This window comes from Benincasa hispida, chromosome 11 (genome assembly GCF_027475165.1).
Source record: "Benincasa hispida cultivar pf3 chromosome 11, pf3_genome.v1.1, whole genome shotgun sequence".
In the NCBI taxonomy this organism is placed as follows: domain Eukaryota; kingdom Viridiplantae; phylum Streptophyta; class Magnoliopsida; order Cucurbitales; family Cucurbitaceae; genus Benincasa; species Benincasa hispida.
In genome coordinates this window covers 26,983,915-27,002,829 of record NC_143488.1, presented here as the reverse complement: position 1 = coordinate 27,002,829, position 18,915 = coordinate 26,983,915, and positions in this window count along the sequence as shown.

Sequence of the window (18,915 nt, the reverse complement as noted above, 5' to 3'; positions counted from 1 at the left end):
ACATACATCTCATGTATATTAAGCAAAAGTTGATGAACCGGGATAATTAGCCTCAAAATCCTCAAAACCAAAGCTAACTATTACAAATAGCAAAGAGTCTCCGGTTCAAACAAGCGAACTGGATCTTGAACTGTCCGGGCGAAGCAACACGTCTCCACTGACCGTGTACTAACTTTGAGTGATCGCCTACATGAAAGAGTAAACACTTTACTCAATTGTTTACCAATGCTTCCAGAGCTAAACGATCGTTTATCAAGGATCGTGTACCTTTACTATGCGTTGAAGCATGAGGTACGTGATCGTGTAGCTCGCAACAAGCAACGCAAGCCTTAAATGATCATCTAAATGACAACGATGAGGTGAAGCACAATCGTCTAAACGATCATTGAGCAAGCACAAAGGTATCGTATACCATGTGATCGTGTAGTTAGTGACTACGCGATGAGGCATGGTAACTACACGATCGTTTAGTGCACGTGCCTTTTATTAAACGATGAGCATATAATGCTCCCACTCGATCGTTTACCTCCAGCGTTCATGCGATTGGGCAACCAACACTACGCGATAGATTGAACGCTTTACCCCATCGTTTAGTAAATACGACACGATCGTTTACCCCATTGTTTGGTCAAAGAAAAATCTACATGATCGTTTAGCCAAATCCCAACCATCGTTTACCTTAGTCTACACGATACGGGTAACTTTTGGTCTTCTTCCTCGCTAAGAACCACATCTCCATGGTTAGAAACTTCATCACGACAGACTCAACAAACTCAAACACTTTGAATTATAGACTCGATTTCTTGTTAGTTATGCCCAAAAACACAAGGGCCCTTACAAATTAACACTTTGTAATCAAGAGAAAGCTTTAAACAATTCTCCTGTGAATATTCATCAACACCATCCATAAACACATTTAACACTTAAACGCATGCAGAAAACCCACCATGACTATAAAAGGAGTTCAAAACATGAAATTTGGAATATCAGAACAACCTGGGTCTGATACCAATTAAAGGAAATCAGACATGAAGATTTCCATGAGCAGTGGAATGATCGTTCCAAATTTCGTTTGAAATTGAACACTAACAATTACAGTCAATAAACGGAAACTAACAGGTCATGCATAATACGAAATTACAGCATGCTTTAAGATAATCAAAAGATAGATTATACATACCTTTGAAGACTTATTCTTCAAACTCCCTCGATCACGAATGCTCGATCAGTCTCCAAGATAGCAATATTCAAATTCTCGAACACAACGACCGCAACATAGCACGATCTACAATAACCACCAAACAAACAAAACAAACACACAACGGATGACCTCTAAAACCTTGAACTCAATCGAGTTGAGTAAGGACACCACCATAATGGTTACCTTGGTATTCTCGATGTGAGAATCCAGGAGTTGTGGGCTCTGTATGAACCTTGTTAGAGGAAGAGATTGGAGGAACAATAATCGTGTAGACGATTGAGCAAGTGGGAGATGAGAAGAGTCTATCGTATAGACGAAATGCTCAATCGTGTAGAAGATGGCAGCCTATCGTATAGACAATGCCCTGCGATCGTTTAGCTACGAGAGTTGAGTGAACTATTGCATAGTGACACTCCATGATCGTTTAATCTCTCTGTGACCTATCGTTTAGTGAAACAATTTTACTTGATAGCATTCCGTGAGTTTCTTTCCGAAAGTAGCAACTCTAATTTTACGAAAACATTTTTCCTTTTATCTCACGGTTACCATAAAACCACCAATAACCTCCCACTCAATTGGTTATTAGAGAAAAAGAGATAATTATCAAATAATTAATATTTATTATAAATAAATATGATAACCAACTTACCATATTATATTTATAACCTATAGTTTTAATATTTCATCTCATGAAAAATATAAACCATAGTTCTTTTTCTATTTTATGGTACCTAATGTAAATCACATTTACATTAATCCTCCATTTGATGTATCTCATACATCACATCGATTATATCATATATAATCGAATTTCCTCTTGTCAATTTGAACATTTCAAAATCAACCCCAAGAACTTATTCTCAACTTGAATCCATTGAACTACCAAGGGGACCTTATGGACTTGTAGCTTGAAGCTCCAACATTACGTGAATAACTGATTAAACTCTTTAGTCACGGAATCCACCATCCATTAACTGCCGGACACTCCACTAAAGATTGATAGTTGTACTCTTCTTACTACAAATATATTTTGTGTCCATATCAACCAATCAACAGTGTGATAACCCTTCACAGATCGCTCGTAAGTATAGCTGCACCAATTTACTGTTATGCCCCTGTAGTTACATCTAACTTCTTAAGTACCACTGACTCCTCTAATGAATATAAGTCATAGTCCTACTATGACTGAGTCTTCTTTTCCAAAGAGAGGCTGTGGCCACTATATTCAAGACCCGGAATCAGCCCTTAAGGGAGCAATCTATCTACTTACCCTTGCTACGGGAAGGAGTGAATTCCATCTTGTGTAACTGAGTTCCCAGCTCCCAAATCAGAGAAATCCCCAAAAAAGTAGACTTATTGAGTTGGCAATCTGGCCACTCTCACCCATACTAATCATAGGACCGTCCTCAAAGACAGAAGTTCCCAAAACACTCAGGATTAAGGTCATGTCACCTATGGTCGTTTAGGTGAGATGTAAGTCTCAAGTATCAACGTTGTTTTATAAAAAGACGAATCATCTCGTGGTCCGATCTTATACAAACTTTTTTTATAAGACACCCCCGCTTGCATGTCTACACATGAATGGTCAGGATCAACCATCTGTAGTAGTTCACAACACTTGTAAACCTCTACAAAGCAGGTCGTATCTGTAGTGTCACAAGGATCAGGTATCCCTCTTTAATCCTTATACTACAGACCTTTTTAGGTTACCATTTAAGGTATGATCCACTTGTATATCTTATATATATGCTTATGTTTACATACAATAACCATAGAGCTTTGTTTATTGGATATGAGTAAGTGCAAAATAAAATAACTTTTATTTTATTCATAACAATGTGTATAATGTTTACAAACTACGAGACTCCAGGAGAATTAAGACAGCAATCCCAAAAATCTCCCACTTGTCCTACTGCCTCGGGAGACTAATGTACAATACATGAAAAATACAAGTACAATATACAATAAATTAGGACATACTCTATACCCCAATCAGTCTATACAATAAACTAGGACATATGAGAGTCTCAATCAGTCTGAAAATCAGAGTCTGTGTATCCTATAAGGATCAAATCCTTATCTCCATACACAAGCATGCAGTCCCTTATTCTCCGAAGATACTTGAGCATCGTTTTGACCGCCGTCCAGTGATCTAATCCTGGATTAGACTGATAACGACTGACAATCCCTATTGTATAGCAAATGTCAGGACTGGTACATAACATTGCATACATTAAGCTTCCAACAGCTGAAGCATAGCAAATCCGTCTCATCTCCTCAACCCCTTGAGGTGTCTTAGGACATTGATCCTTAGACAAGACGATTCCATACCTGAAGTGTAATAAACCCCTCTTGGAATCCTGCATCCCATACCTGATCAACATTTGATCGATGTACGATGCCTAAGACAAGGCTAACCTTTTGTTCTTACGATCTTTACTAATCTAGATCCCTAGAACATATTGTGCCTCACCCAAATCTTTCATTTGGAATTGGCTGGCTAGCCACTTTTTAATGGTAGTAAAAACACTACATAATTCCTAATGAGTAGAATATCATCCACATGTAGTACCAGGAAAGCTACTGAGCTGTTGACGATTTTCTTGTAAACACAAGGCTCATCAAAATTCCTATCAAAGCCAAATGATTTGACCGTACTATCAAAAATTATTTTCAACCTTTTGTAAAAACTTACTAAAATTAGGAAAATAATTTTCCTTTTAACTCACAGTTACCATGAATCACCAATAACCACCCACTCAATTGGTTATTAAAGAAAAAGAATTAATTATCCAATAATTAATATTATTATAAATATAAATGTTAACCAACTTATCATACTATATTTATAACCTATAATGTTAATATTTCATCTCATGAAACATATAAACCATAGTTCTTTTTCCATTTCATGGTACTTAATGTAAATCTCATTTACATCAATCCTCCACTAGATGTGTCTCATACATCATACAGATTATATCATATTTAATCAAAATACCTCTTGTCAATTTGAACATTTCAAATCAACACCAAGAACTGATCCTCAACTGAAACCATTGAGCTACCAAGAGGACCTTATGAAACTGTACCTCGAAGCTCCAACGATACGTGAATAACTGACTAAACTCTTTAGTCACAGGATCCACCATCCGTTAACTGTCAGGCACTCCACTAAAGACCGACAACTGAACTCTCCTTACCATAGATATATTATGTGTCCATCTTAACCAATCAGAAGTGCAACAACCCTTCACAAATCGCTCTTAAGTACAGCTGGGCCAATAACCGTTATGCCTCTATAGTTACATCTAACTTCTTAAGTACCACTGGTCCCTCTAATGAACATAAGTCATAGTCCTACTATGATTGAGTCCTCTCTTCCAAAGAGAAGTTGTGGCCACTATGTTCAAGCCCCGAAATCAGCCTTTAAAGGAGCAATCTCTCTACTTATTCATCTTGTAGATTGAGTTCCCAACTCCCAGATCAGACATGTCCCCAAAAAGGTAGGCATGTTGAGTTGGCAATCTGGCCACTCTCACCCATACTAATCAAAGGACCGCCTTCAAAGGCAGGAGTTCCCAAAACACTCAGGATTGAGGTCGTGTTACCTATGGTCGTTTAGGAGGGATGTAAGTCTCTAGTATCAACGGCGTTATATACAGAGTCTAGTCATCTCGTGGTTCAAGTCGTATACAAATTCTTTGTATAGGATATCCCCGCTCGCATGTCCCCACATGAATGGTTAGGATTTACCATCTGTATTAGATTATAACACTTGCAAACCTCTACCAAGCGGGCCGTATCTGTAGTGTCACCAGGATCAGGTATCCCATCTTAATCCTTATACTACAGACTTATTTAGGTTATCACTTAAGGCATGATCCACTTGTCTATCACATATACATGTTTAAATTCACATAAGATAACCAAGGAGCTTTGTTTATTGGATATGAGTAAATGCCAGAATTAAATAACACTTATTTTATTCATTGAACAATGTGTATCTTTACAAAACAACGAGACTCCGGGAGAATTAGGACACCAATCCCAATAGAAGGTGTATGGCGCCACATCGTTCAAGCCCCAGAATCAGCCCTTAAGGGAGCAATCTATCTACTTACCCCTGCTTCTGGGAAGGAGTGAATTCCAACTTGTGTAGCTGAGTTCCTAGCTCCCAAATCAAACGAATCCCCAAAGTGATAGGTTTGTGTTGGCGATCTGGCCACTCGCACCCATGCAAATCAAAGGACCGGCTTCAAAGGCAGGAGTTCCCAACTCATTCAGGATTGAGGTTATGTTACTTATGGTCATCCTAGTGAAGTGAAGTCTCTATCATGAACGACGTTATATAATGAGACTATAACACTTTGTTGTCCGGTCTTATACAAACTCCTTTATATAGGACGCCTCCACTTACATGTCTCCATATGGGTGATCGGGATCAGACCATCTGTAGCAAATCATAACACTTGTAACTATTCTATAAAGCGGGTCGCATCCGTAGCGTTACCAGGATAAGGTTTCCCTCCTATATCCATATACTATAGACCATTTTGGTTATCACTTAAGACATGATCCACCTATATGTCTCCACATACATGCTTAAGTTACAAATGACAACTAGGGATCTTAGTTTATTTGTTTGTGGTAAAGAAAATAAAACATCAATATTCATAGAAAAAGGTGAAGAAAATATCATATATTAACATCACAAGCGTTTGTTCAAAATTGTGTTTACAAACTACAGGACCCAACGAGAGTTTAGGGCATCATCCCCAACAATTATCTCACGGGTAGTGGGCATTGCCTCATGTTTCTTATTAAGTATATTGGTTATACTTGCTAAGATATAAGCTTTGGCTTTTTCGTTAGCCCTAACCCACCAATCATAGGTGTCCCAAACACTTCAGTTCATTGTTGTACTGGGAATTGGAGGACATTGCTCTGTCAACACAATATAGTATTTTTGTTAGATTTCCAGTTTGAATATCCTTCTCCATTAAACTTATTGAAAGCGAGCAGTTGTATAATTGAATTAGACATTGCTGAAAAAATTTAAACAAATTCTATTAAACTTATGCATCTAAATCCAATTTTAGGAAAGAAATAAAATATCAATTTTTCTTTATTTATTTTGCAACGATACTTCAGTGATTCAGAATAGTTGCTACCGTGGTGCAGTCAAAAAAATTTTCATTGAAGCAAGATAATCCTGACCAAATACTATATCAGATTAACTCTTTATTCCTATAGTTCATTTTGTTATCGTTTTCGGTCAAGATCTTTACTGACAATTAGTAATTCTTGTAAGTGTGACCCGCCATTTTCAGATCTTATAGAATGGTATGAATATGCCCCTAAGGTGGAAGACAATATCCAAGACGGAACTATAAGACCCTATTCATTTCTGAAGCTTGGGTTGTTCCGAATCCTATGTTACAATCCTCCATGGGGATCGCCGTGGTTAATGACTAGCTAGTGCTGCCTAAAAATGACAGCAGGTGCAACATAGGAATCTCACGGTTCAAACTAATAGAGGAGACCGTAGGATAATGTTGACACATTTCCTTCACCTATTTACTATGAACTGCTTCCCCCATTCACTTTGTTATTGATCTATGCAAAGTCTTTTCGAATGGAGTAGTCGCGGTAAAAACAACACGAAGCCGAGCATGGATCTCACAGTGTGAACTCTTGAGGACGTGAGAGCTAATAACTATATATCGAATATATTGTTAATCTCCCACTAAAGTGTTCTAAATGTTTGGGTATTTATTTACTTAGATTTAAAAACGGCTAACTTTAAACAACCTAAGTTTATATTTTTTTCATCCAAGTATAACATTTATATTTGGATATTACCCTATGATGTCTAAGTGTTTAAACCAGTTTTATACCTCACACTACTCATGCAAGCTCATAAAATCAGTTAACAACGCTCAATATTTCGGTCATAATCCCTAGGTAGGAGGTGTTACGTAAACTGTCAACTTAAGTACCCCTAGCTTTAGACAGGTTCATGAACCGACTTGAGTTTGTAACTAAATTTTATAAGGTAACAATCTATTTTAACTGTTAAAACTAGTTGTTAATCAAAGTGAGCATGTTGTTTATCTTTGTTATGGATTTTAAAGTCTAATTTCATTTTATAACAAACTTATAAAATAAACATGCTTTAACATACCATAACTTGCTTCAAAGGTATTTAAAATCAATATAACAATTACATAAATTTTTAACAAACCTTAAAAAATGCATACTATATATTATAACTAATTATAACATACAATAATGCATATAACATGTTAACCTATGGTGGGATTTTAAATCTAAATGACATACTATATGCATATATAAAAATATTTAATTATAACAAACATCAAATGCACAAATAATTAAATCTAAAACTGATATGGTTTTTGGTTTTGGCATTTTAAAAAAAATAGAAGTCTAACTATTACAAGAATCAGCAAAACCGGCTTAAAAAACTCCTGGATCGCCCGAACCACCTTGAACCGGGCAAAACTCATTGAGTATCAGCAAACAACCAACATCGAGTATGCTAGTATGCATTGAGTATGACATAGAGCATCTTCGAACATCAGATATTTCACAAAAATACAATCGAGTAGACACCATCGACCATCGAGTAAGGCATCTAGCATCGAGTATCGAGTATTTCATGAAATATCATCGAGTAGATGCATTGAGTACCATCGAGTATGACATCATGCATTGAGTATTTCATGAAATATCATCGAGTAAATGCATAGAGTGACATCGAATATGGCTCCGTGCATCGAGTATTTCATGAAATTTCATCGAGAATGCCATCGAGTATCCCATCGAGCTTCGAGTATCTGGCAGAAATTCGAATTTCCAGTTCCTACTGCTTCGACCTTCTTCATTTCTTTCTTCAATTACATCCTAATTGCAACTTTAATGACTCCAAACGAATTACAGACTCTTAAACACATATTAAGGCCCATCAAACAAGAGCTAATTACAAGAGTTACAATATAATTGAAAAGATTCAAATGCCAAAACACTAAAAAATCATATCAATACACCATTTCATGCAGTTCATGAAGAACACCCACCAAACTCAAATTAACAATAGTTGAGTGCATAAATTATGCTCTGATACCAATAAATCATGCTCTGATACCAACTGAAGGAGTAATATAACATACAACGAAAGAATTCAGAATCAATAAGCACTTAGACTACATTTAACTTGAGTTTTAAACATGCTACTCATGAGGTTTTCATAAGAGGGTTTGAACATGACAATACCTTTGTAGTTCTCTTCACGATTTTAGCAGAATCTCCACAAATTTGAGCTAGATTCTTCAGATAGACCACCGACAAGATCTTCTCCACTATGCTCAAGAAGGAATGTATGGTGGAAACACTCTAATCAAGCGGAATTAAAGATGAACTAGAGAGAGAGTAGTAGGGTTACGATTTTATAGCAACTTGGGAAAGAACTCAGCGTTCTCTCCAAATTCCATGCATAAAGCTTCATTATATAGACTTTTTTCATGCATTAGAACATGGCTGCATGTAGGGCAGCTTCTTCTTGGTATTAGTTGAAGAACTCATGGTGGAAATTGGTGATAAAACACCATAAGAGGGGTTAGTGGATTTTTCCAATTTTTGGGAAAAATCCACTAACTCAAATGAAATTGATTTTCTTTTGAATAAAACTATTTTATTTGGAATCTAGTTTTATAAAATTTAATTCAAAATTCATTTAAATAAAACTAATTTAATTAATTTAATATCTTAATATTAAATTAATAAAACATCAATTCCACCAATATGTTTCAAATTCATATAATCAATATTTAAATCATAATTTAAATATTAATTGATTTTCCAATCTTGTTTTAATTTTAATGTTTTTAATTGCATCATATACCATTAATTGAAAACCCTAAAACTGAATTTGAACATTTCAAATTTATAACCATAAATTCAAAATTCATCCAATTCATACTTAATTCATTATTCCAATTTATGAGCTAGTAGAGGGATCTATTGGACCTACAGATCATGAGCTCCAATGATTTGTAATCAATTGATTAAACTCTTTAAATCGAATTAATTACTTTTCGTTAATCATCAAAACATACCATTATAGTTCGATAGTTGCACTCTCTGTACTACAGATGTATTTCTATCCATGTAAACCATAATCAGTAAGTCGATCCTTCACTGGTTGTTCGCATTTATAGTTGGTTCAAAAATACCATTTTATCCCTGTAAATACATCTTGTTCCTTAAGCTCCCACTGACCCTTTAATGAACAACTGATTCATAATACCACTTATGAATTATGTCCCTCTATATCATGAGAGGGTAGGGCCCCGATTATTCAAGACAAGGATTCAACAGTTAAGAGAACAACCTATCTGCTAACCCTAAAATGGGTAGGAGCGAATTCCATCTTGCAAGTCTATGTCCCCAGCTACCTATCCAGACTTATCCCTAAAATGGAAGGCTTATTGAGCAGTGTTGTTAGACTACTCTCACCCATGCAGATCAAAAGACAATCCTGAATAAATAGAAGTTCATAGCTAACTCAGGATTAAGATCGAGTTATCCTAGGTTACTTTAGTATGAAATAGTCAGTTTTATTAGTAAATGTTCATTATAAAGAAAATTGATTATTTCGTGGTCCAGCCTTTATGCAAACTCATTGCATAGTATGCCCCCATTCATATGTCCCTACATAAATGATATGTAGATTAAATCATTTGTATTACCTATACAAAATGGGTTGCATCCAATATATAAATCATGCATGACTATGTTATTAATGCATGCAAACATATATTATAACACTTATAATATATGATGCATGAGATTCCTATAAAATTAAATCATGCAACTGTATATTATAATATTTATAATATAAATGATGCATGAATTATGCATAACCTATGGTGGGATTTTCACTATGTTACATACATTATGGCATATATAATATAAAAAATAAATCATACATCAAATGCATCATTCAAAAAATAATTATTTGACTAGGATTGAACTCCTAAACTATTAATTAAATTAATATAACGATTATATTAATTTAATTAATAAAAAAACTATCTATTACAAAATTCATGGTCTATCGATTCAAAGCAAGAGAATCGGGTCTTGAACTGCACGAACCGGACTGCCCAGCACCCGAATCGACCAAGAATTGCTCGAACCAATTGAACCAGACACGAACCAGACCACTCACGAACCGGTTTATTTTTTTTTGTTTCGCAACGTTTCAATGTTGTGACCTAGCATTGCAACGCTATGGATAGAACGCTCCGTTCGCATCGTTGCAACGGTAAAGCATAATGTTGTAACGCTACTGTATAGAAGCCCCTGTACAGTTGCGATTTTCTTCGATTCTCCTCCGCTTTTTGCCTCGTCTTCTTCAGAACTCGGCCAAAATTGCCACGAACGACTCAATAAACATAAAAAACAGACTCTATAATGAAAATTATGCTGAAAATACGGGCCCTTACTAATCAAATTTGTAAAAGTAAAGGCTGTAAAGACTAGATCCAATTCTGAAAAAAATCCATAATTGTAAACAATTATTCCATACATTCACTAATATACATAATGCTAAAATCCCACCATGAAACTGTAAAACTAATACTAAAAATTTGGAAAAGTTTGGGCCAAAACCTCACTCTGATACCAATTGAAAGAATCGATGAAGGTTCAGAGCGAAAATGAGGATTGATCCCAAATCCCAATTTTACAGAAATGAATAGATATATTATGCATTTAATTTAAATTAAAACATGCTAAATAAGAGTAAAGAAGATGGAAAATACTCACCCTTGAAGATTCAATCTTCACATATTTTCTCTTTTTTGGAGTCGATCACAAACAATAACATACTTGAAATCATAATGGCCACTACCACGAAGGATTCCTCTAAAATGAGAACCCCGAATCCCAATTTTACACTTAAGTGTGTTTTCTTATTTAAATTGTCTTAATTTTCCACTTAATTGTGTGTCCCTATTTAAATTTGTATAAATAAGTTGAGTAGGTTGATGAGAAAGTTAGTGTGAAATGGTGAAGAAGGAATGAGGATTTGAAAAGAAAAATATGGACATTGAGTTTGGGAAATTTAGGAAAAATTGGCTAAGTATAGAAAATTTATGTGAAATGCATGTTGTGCAAAAAACACTGGAAGGCAAGTGACTAGTGGCACAATCGTGTAGAAATTGCACAGAGACGAACAATGTTCGCAGTAGCTAAGAGCGAGATCATTGAGAGCAAGATCATTGAGACCGAGACCAGCGAGATCATTGAAAGCGAGATTGGAGAGAGCGAGAAAGTGGAAAAGAACGAGATTGGAGAGAAAGTTGGAGAGAAAATGGGAGAGAAAATGGCAGAGAGCGAGATTGGAGAGAGCAAGACCAGCGAGAAAGTGAGAGAGAGCGAGAGCAGAAAGAGCAAGATTTTGAGCTAGAAAGTTGGAGAGAGCAAGAGTGGAGAGAGCGAGAAAGTCGGAGAGAGTGAGAGTGGAGAGAGCGAGAGCAGCCCGTGCATCAGCCACGCATTGTCCGGTGCTGCATTCGAACGTCAAGCCCACGCCTCGCCTATGCATTGAATGGCCGAGTAAGCTTATAGGTGATGTATTTGGACGCGTTGGGGTGGATTATGCATTTAAAAGCCCTAATTTGAATCAAACAAAGCTTGAAGATGTAAGGGCAAACATCAATTAATATTTAGGTGTCCGATTAAGAGAGATTCTTAAACCTAAGAAATTGTGTTGCATACGTTTGGGAAGAACACATTGAACCAATGTGAAGTCAGCTTACATTGATAAAGGGAGGATTAAATATTTGGCCATGCAGCCAAGTAGGTGCTGTCAATCCCACGAGCAATTTGAATGCCTATAAATAGGGAGTTGGGATTTCATTTTCAAATCACATAAAAATCATAAATTTCGTAGAGAAAGTAGAGGGCAGTGAGGGTTCAGAGGAATGTGTCAATTTTGGACGAGGAGATCTTCAAATCTACTTATGCGTTTGGAGTGATTTCAAAGCCATCTGAAAGCTCTGAAAGTCTAGTTTTCAGAGTATTTCTGCCGGAGGAAAAGGCTCAAAGGGACTGGGCTGGAGGTTGAGAAGAAGGCAGAAGGGTCAGACTGTCGGATCAGTCTGGGGCAGTCTTGAAGATTTTGAGATTCCGACCAAACCACGAGGAATTCTAAGCCGAAAGTTTATGGTAAGATTCCATTTTAGAATAATTTTATAGAAGGAAGTATTTCCAAATAAGATTCGGAACTATAAGTAATCTAAGTTGTAAGTTGAATCTGGATTCTAGGGGTGAAAAAGGGACCCGAGGAGCTACTAGAGTGAAAAGTTCCTAAGAATTCGAGGTGAGTGGCTAAAATTTTTTCGAACTAAAACATTTTTAAACTTTTTGATTACAAACATTTTACAAAAAGCATGTTTGCGAAAATAATTCTCATGCCTACTAGTTTTATAAAGTGGTTTCTAAGCAAGATTTGAATTGTATTGTGAACGCATGCGTATTGTTGAAAAACTATTTACATATGTTGATTTTATCTAGCATGCGTTACCATCTTTAAAGCCATGTTGTATATGTGTTATACTGTACATGCTTTAAAGAGAAAAGTTGTTTATAAATAATTTTGGTAAAATGCGATGCCGAAGTATAAGGAGAAGGCATCCACCCAACTAGATACTGAAGTACAAGGAGAAGGTATCTATTGGTACTGAAGTACGTTTGAGAAGGTACCAAGCCAACGGGATACTGAAGTACGTTGGAGAAGGTATCCTAGTAGCTCGATACTGAAGTACAAGGAGAAGGTATCTGAGCAGTAGTACCTAATGTGGCCACAGGTGAATAAAGTCAGAGATTGAGCAAAAGGGTTCTCTCTAGACTAGTAGTTGGTGTTGGGATTATTTTACCAGTTATACAGTACTTTGATTTGAGAAATGATTTTACTGTTTTATGTTTAAAACAGTTTTATATACATTACGCTTGGAAATTGTTTATGCTGCATTAAATTATATTTCAGATAAAACTATCTTCTGAAATTATGCATGAGAATTTACTATGTTTTCTCGGTCACTCACTGGGCGTAAGCTCACCCCGTTTTCAAATGTTTTTGTTCCCCCCCCCCTCCCCCCTCCCACAGGTAGCGGTCAAATCCTCTGAAGACACCTCAGTATCTGCTCTACCACTAAAGGACGAAAAGACTTGTAACCGTTTGCTAGGTGGTTACTGTTAATATTGTACACATGTTACTATTGTTCATATAGGGACTAGGGTTTGTGGGTTTTGGGACTTGTAAATCTAATGTTGTAAATACTCTAAACATATTAAGTTTCTAAGTTAATAAATTGTGGGCCTACAGCCGTCCTGTTGCATATAATTTGTATTTGGTATCAGAGTTATTCCGCAAGAGTTTTTAGGCAGTAAGTGTTAGCCTAAGGGTTGATAACTGCTGCAGTCACACCCTTCTCTAGGCTTAGAGGGTGATCTGGGGCGGGGTGTGATAGTTTGGTATCAGAGCATAATATTTTTGGACAATTGGGAATTAGTTGATACGTACTTGGTATTAAAGGATGGGTTATACGTAAGTTTGGGAAAGATTTAAGCTAGCTTAGTACTAAAACATAAGACTTTGGGTGAAAGAGAGAGTTCAAGCATTAGATTAAAGTCCCATAGATAAGTCCCTAACATGTGTACCTAATAATTAGGCAAAGATGCTGAGGAAAAGAGGCAGACCAAGCAAGCAGACTGAGAAGAGGAATATTGACCTTACCAGTGGGGGTCCTTAGGTCTCGTCAGACCTAGATCCGAAGGGGAAAAGAGTTAGAGACTCAGTAGAACAGGAGGCAACTTTTGAAAACGAGTCTAGTACACCAAAAGTAGATGTAGAACCCCAGATAGAGGATCGAGTATTCGATAGAATCACTCAAAGATTAGCGGCGAGTGTAGGATCGATTCAAAATGATCCAGAAAAGAAGTTCGACGTTGAGAGGCTGAAAGCTTTAGGAGACACGACGTTCGATGAAACCACAGATCCATTAGATGCTGAAATCTGGTTGGATTTGATTGAGAAGTGTTTTAAAGTTATGAGATGCCCTGAGAATCGTAAGGTCGAGTTAGCGACATTCTTGCTGCAAAAAGGGGCTGAGAAATGGTGGAAAGTGATAGAGGCTAGAAGGAGTAGTTCAGAAATTTGAGGCTAAATACTACCCTAGTTCTTTTAGAGATGCGAAGAGGGAAGAATTCCTTAGGCTAACTCAGAGAGTGATGACGGTTGTTGAGTATGAGAAAAAATTTACTAAGTTATCTCAGTATGCCCTTTCGATCATCGCAGAAGAGAAGGAGAGGTGTAGGAAATTTGAGAGTGGCTTAAGAAGAAAAATACGTACACCTGTTACCTCTACGTCTAATTGGGTGAATTTCACTCAGCTAGCTGAGACCGCTATCCAAGTAGAGCGGAGTGTAGCGAAGGAGGATGAACTTCAATCAAGAGAAGGACAGTTTAGAGTGCCTGGAGAAACAAAAAGTAAAAAATTTAGATCCTCGTTCTTTGAACAGTTGGGGATAAGGAGTTTTGGGGGCATGAGCCAACACAGTTTGGGTCGAAAGAAGTCCAGACCTGTAGCTAAACAAAGTGGTAGATCAGTATCAGGTCGTGCTAGTGAGTCGGTGGCTAGTACGGGGAGGAAACCACTTTGTGTAAACTGTGGTAGGCCTCATATAGGAGTATGTTATGGTAATAGGAATGTGTGTTTCCAGTGCAGACAAGCTGGGCATTTATGAAGAGATTGTCCTCAACTAAGTCGTGGAACACAAAATGAACAAAGCCAAGTAACACAGACGGGGAACCAACCTAGAACGACCGGGACTAGGGGAGAAGGATCCGGTGTGGCTAAGTAGAAAGGGGTAGCTGGATGACCCTAACAGTAACCGCAGTAGCAGCAGGGTAGAATGTACGCTATGACACACCAGGAAGCAGAAGAAGCTCCAGATGTCATAACTGGTACGATAACTTTATGTAATCAATCCGCTTATGCATTATTTGATTCTAGTGCTACACACTCATTCATATCTAGTATATGTGCATTACATATAGATAAAATACCTGAACGTATGGATGAGGAATTATTTATCTCTACGCCTGTAGGAGATACTCTAGTGGTACATGAGTATTATAGGAATTGTGAAGTAATTCTTGGAGACCAAAGTTTTTGGGTCGACTTGATTCCATTAGAATTACTAGAGTTTGATGTTATCTTAGGTATGAATTTCCTAAGTAAACACTATGCCACTATGAATTGTTTTAAGAGAGAAATAGTGTTTAGAAAACCAGGTGAAAAAGAAATAACCCTGGTGGGAAGTAAAAGAATACTTCCAGGAAGTTTAATATCAGCAGTGAAGGCTAGGAAGTTGTTAAGTAAAGGATGTGAAGCCTATTTAGCCTATGTAGTAGTTTCCGAAGATAAGAAACTAAAACCTGAGGATGTACCTATAGTACAAAAGTTCTTAGATGTGTTCCCTGAAGAATTACTATGCTTACTGCCTGATAGGGAAGTGGAATTTACTATTGAGTTAATTCCTGGTACTGCACCTATATCCCAAGCACCATATAGGATGGCTCCAATGGAGTTGAAAGAGTTAAAAGTTCAATTACAGGAACTTGTAGATAAGGGGTACATTAGACCCAGTGTATCACCTTGGGGAGCGCCAGTCTTGTTTGTTAAGAAGAAAGACGGTACTCTTAGATTATGCATAGACTATAGATAGCTGAATAAGGTGACCATTAAGAATAACCCATTGCCTCGTATAGATGATTTCTTCGATTAGTTAAAGGGAGCAACGATGTTCTCTAAGATAGATTTGAGGTCAGGCTATCACCAATTGAAGGTGAAAGACACAGATGTTCTAAAGACTGCATTTAGAACTAGATATGGACATTTTGAGTTCCTAGTAATGTCGTTTGGACTGACAAATGCTCCTGCGGTATTTATGGACTTGATGAATAGGATATTCCATTCTTATCTGGATCAGTTTGTGATAATATTCATAGATGACATACTAGAGTATTCCAGTAGTGCGGAAAAATATAAAGAACATCTAAGGATGGTATTACAAACTTTAAGAGAAAAGAAGTTATATGCCAAATTTAGTAAGTGTGATTTTTGGTTAAATCAAGCCATATTTCTTGGGCATATAGTTTCACCTGACGGAGTTAGTATTGATTCCTAAAAGATAGAAGTAGTAGTTAATTGGGAACGACCCCTGAATGTAACCGAAGTACGCAGTTTTCTGGGTTTAGTAGGATATTATAGGAGATTCGTGGAGGGTTCTCTAAGATAGCCCTTCCATTGACAAACCTGACCAGAAAAGATGCGAAGTTTGAATGGTCGCCAGAATGCGAGCATAGTTTCCAAGTGCTGAGACAAAGATTAGTATCAGCACCGGTATTAACTCTACCTACACCAGGTAAGGGGTTTGAAGTTTATTGTGATGCATCCCGACAAGGATTAGGATGTGTGCTGATGCAGGAGGGAAAAGTAGTAGCCTATGCTTTGCGACAGTTAAAGAAGCATGAATGTAATTACCTTACACACGACTTAGAGTTAGCAGCAGTTGTGTTAGCTCTAAAATTGTGGAAACATTACCTGTTTAGTGAGCGATGTCATATATTTATAGACCATAAGAGTCTAAAGCATATCTTTGATCAAAAGGAACTAAACCTAAGATAGAGAAAATGGCTTGAATTGATTAAAGATTATGACTGTACAATTGACTATCACCCAGGTAAAGCAAATGTGGTAGCTGATGCCTTAAGTTGAAAAACTAGATCAGCTAGAGCTGGTATTAATTTAGTGAAGGGTAGATTGATCTATGAGTTGTATAATGCTAGGGCAACATTATCAATCGGTCGAAAAGGAGGATTACTAGCCTTATTTCAAGTACGTCCTACTCTTGTAGAAAATATTCTACGTGAGCAATTAAAGGATTCTGATCTGAAGAAGTTAGCTGAAGAAGTGGATAAAGAATTGAGGATGGACTATCAAGTAAGAACAGACAAAGTGCTACTAAAGGAGGGTAGGATTTGCGTACCTAAGGACTTAGCTCTTAGACAAGCTATCCTAGAAGAAGTACATAGTTCGGCATATGCTATGCACCCAGGCAGTATGAAGATGTATAGAACATTAAAGAAATCATACTGGTGGCCGAGTATAAAAAAAGAAATAGCGAAGTATGTTGACAAGTGTCTAATATGTCAACAAGTTAAACCAGAGAGACAGAAACCAGCAGGTTTACTTAATCCACTCCCAGTACCAGAATGGAAGTGGGAACATATTAAGATGGATTTCTTGTATGGATTACCTAAGACACCAGCAAGCTATGATGGTATATGGGTAATTGTGGATAGATTGACAAAAACAGCTAAGTTTTTACTTATTAAAGCCACTTATACCCTGGACCAACTCGCTAAGCTATATGTTGATCGAGTCGTAAGTCAGTTTGGAGCTTTAGTTTCAATTGTATCAGATCGAGACTCCAGATTTACATCAAAGTTTTGGCCTAGTTTGCATAAAGTTATGGGGACCAAGTTATATTTTAGTACCGCTTTTCATCCACAGACGGATGGTCAGTCTGAGAAGACAATTCAGACATTGGAAGACATGCTGAGGACATGTGTATTGCAATTCATAGGCAGTTGGGATATGCATCTGTCGTTAATTGAATTTGCATATAACAACAGCTACCATTCGAGTATCGGAATGACACCATATGAAGCCCTATACGGAAGACCTTGTAGGACTTCAATATACTGGAATGAAGTTGGTGAAAGGAAATTACTAGGTCCAGAACTTATACAACAGATGTCAGATAACATTAAGATTTGAAGAGATAATCTTAAGACGGCTCGAGATAGGCAGAAAAGTTATGCTGATAAGTGGAGAAGAGAATTAGAGTTTGAAATGGGTGATAAAGTATTTCTAAAATTATCTCCGTGGAAAGGGATACTCAGGTTCGGTAGAAAAGGGAAGTTATGCCCGAGATATATTGGACCCTATGAGATAATAGAAAGAATTGGTCCAATGGCATATCGATTGGATTCACCTCCGGAATTATCTCGTGTTCATGATGTGTTTCATGTGGCAATGCTTAGAAAGTATGTGCCAGATCCTACTCATATATTATCTGAGAAACCGATACAGTTGAAAGAGAATTTGTCATATAAGGAGGAACCAGTGGAGATTCCTGACAGAAAGGAACAAGTCTTGAGGAATAAGACAATCCCATTAGTAAAGGTGCTATGGCAAAATCATGCTATAGAAGAAGCAACATAGGAAGCTGAGGAGCAAATCAGAAATAAGTATCCGCAGTTGTTTAACTGACAGACTTGTGGCGAAATTTCGAGGACGAAATTTTTATAAAAAGGAGGTAAATGTGAACCCCGAATCCCAATTTTACACTTAAGTGTGTTTTCTTATTTAATTGTCTTAATTTTCCACTTAATTATGTGTCCCTATTTAAATTTGTATAAATAAGTTGAGTAGGTTGATGAGAAAGTTAGTATGAAATGGTGAAGAAGGAATGGGAATTTGAAAAGAAAAATATGGACATTGAGTTTGGGAAATTTGGGAAAAATTGGCTAAATATGGAAAATTTATGTA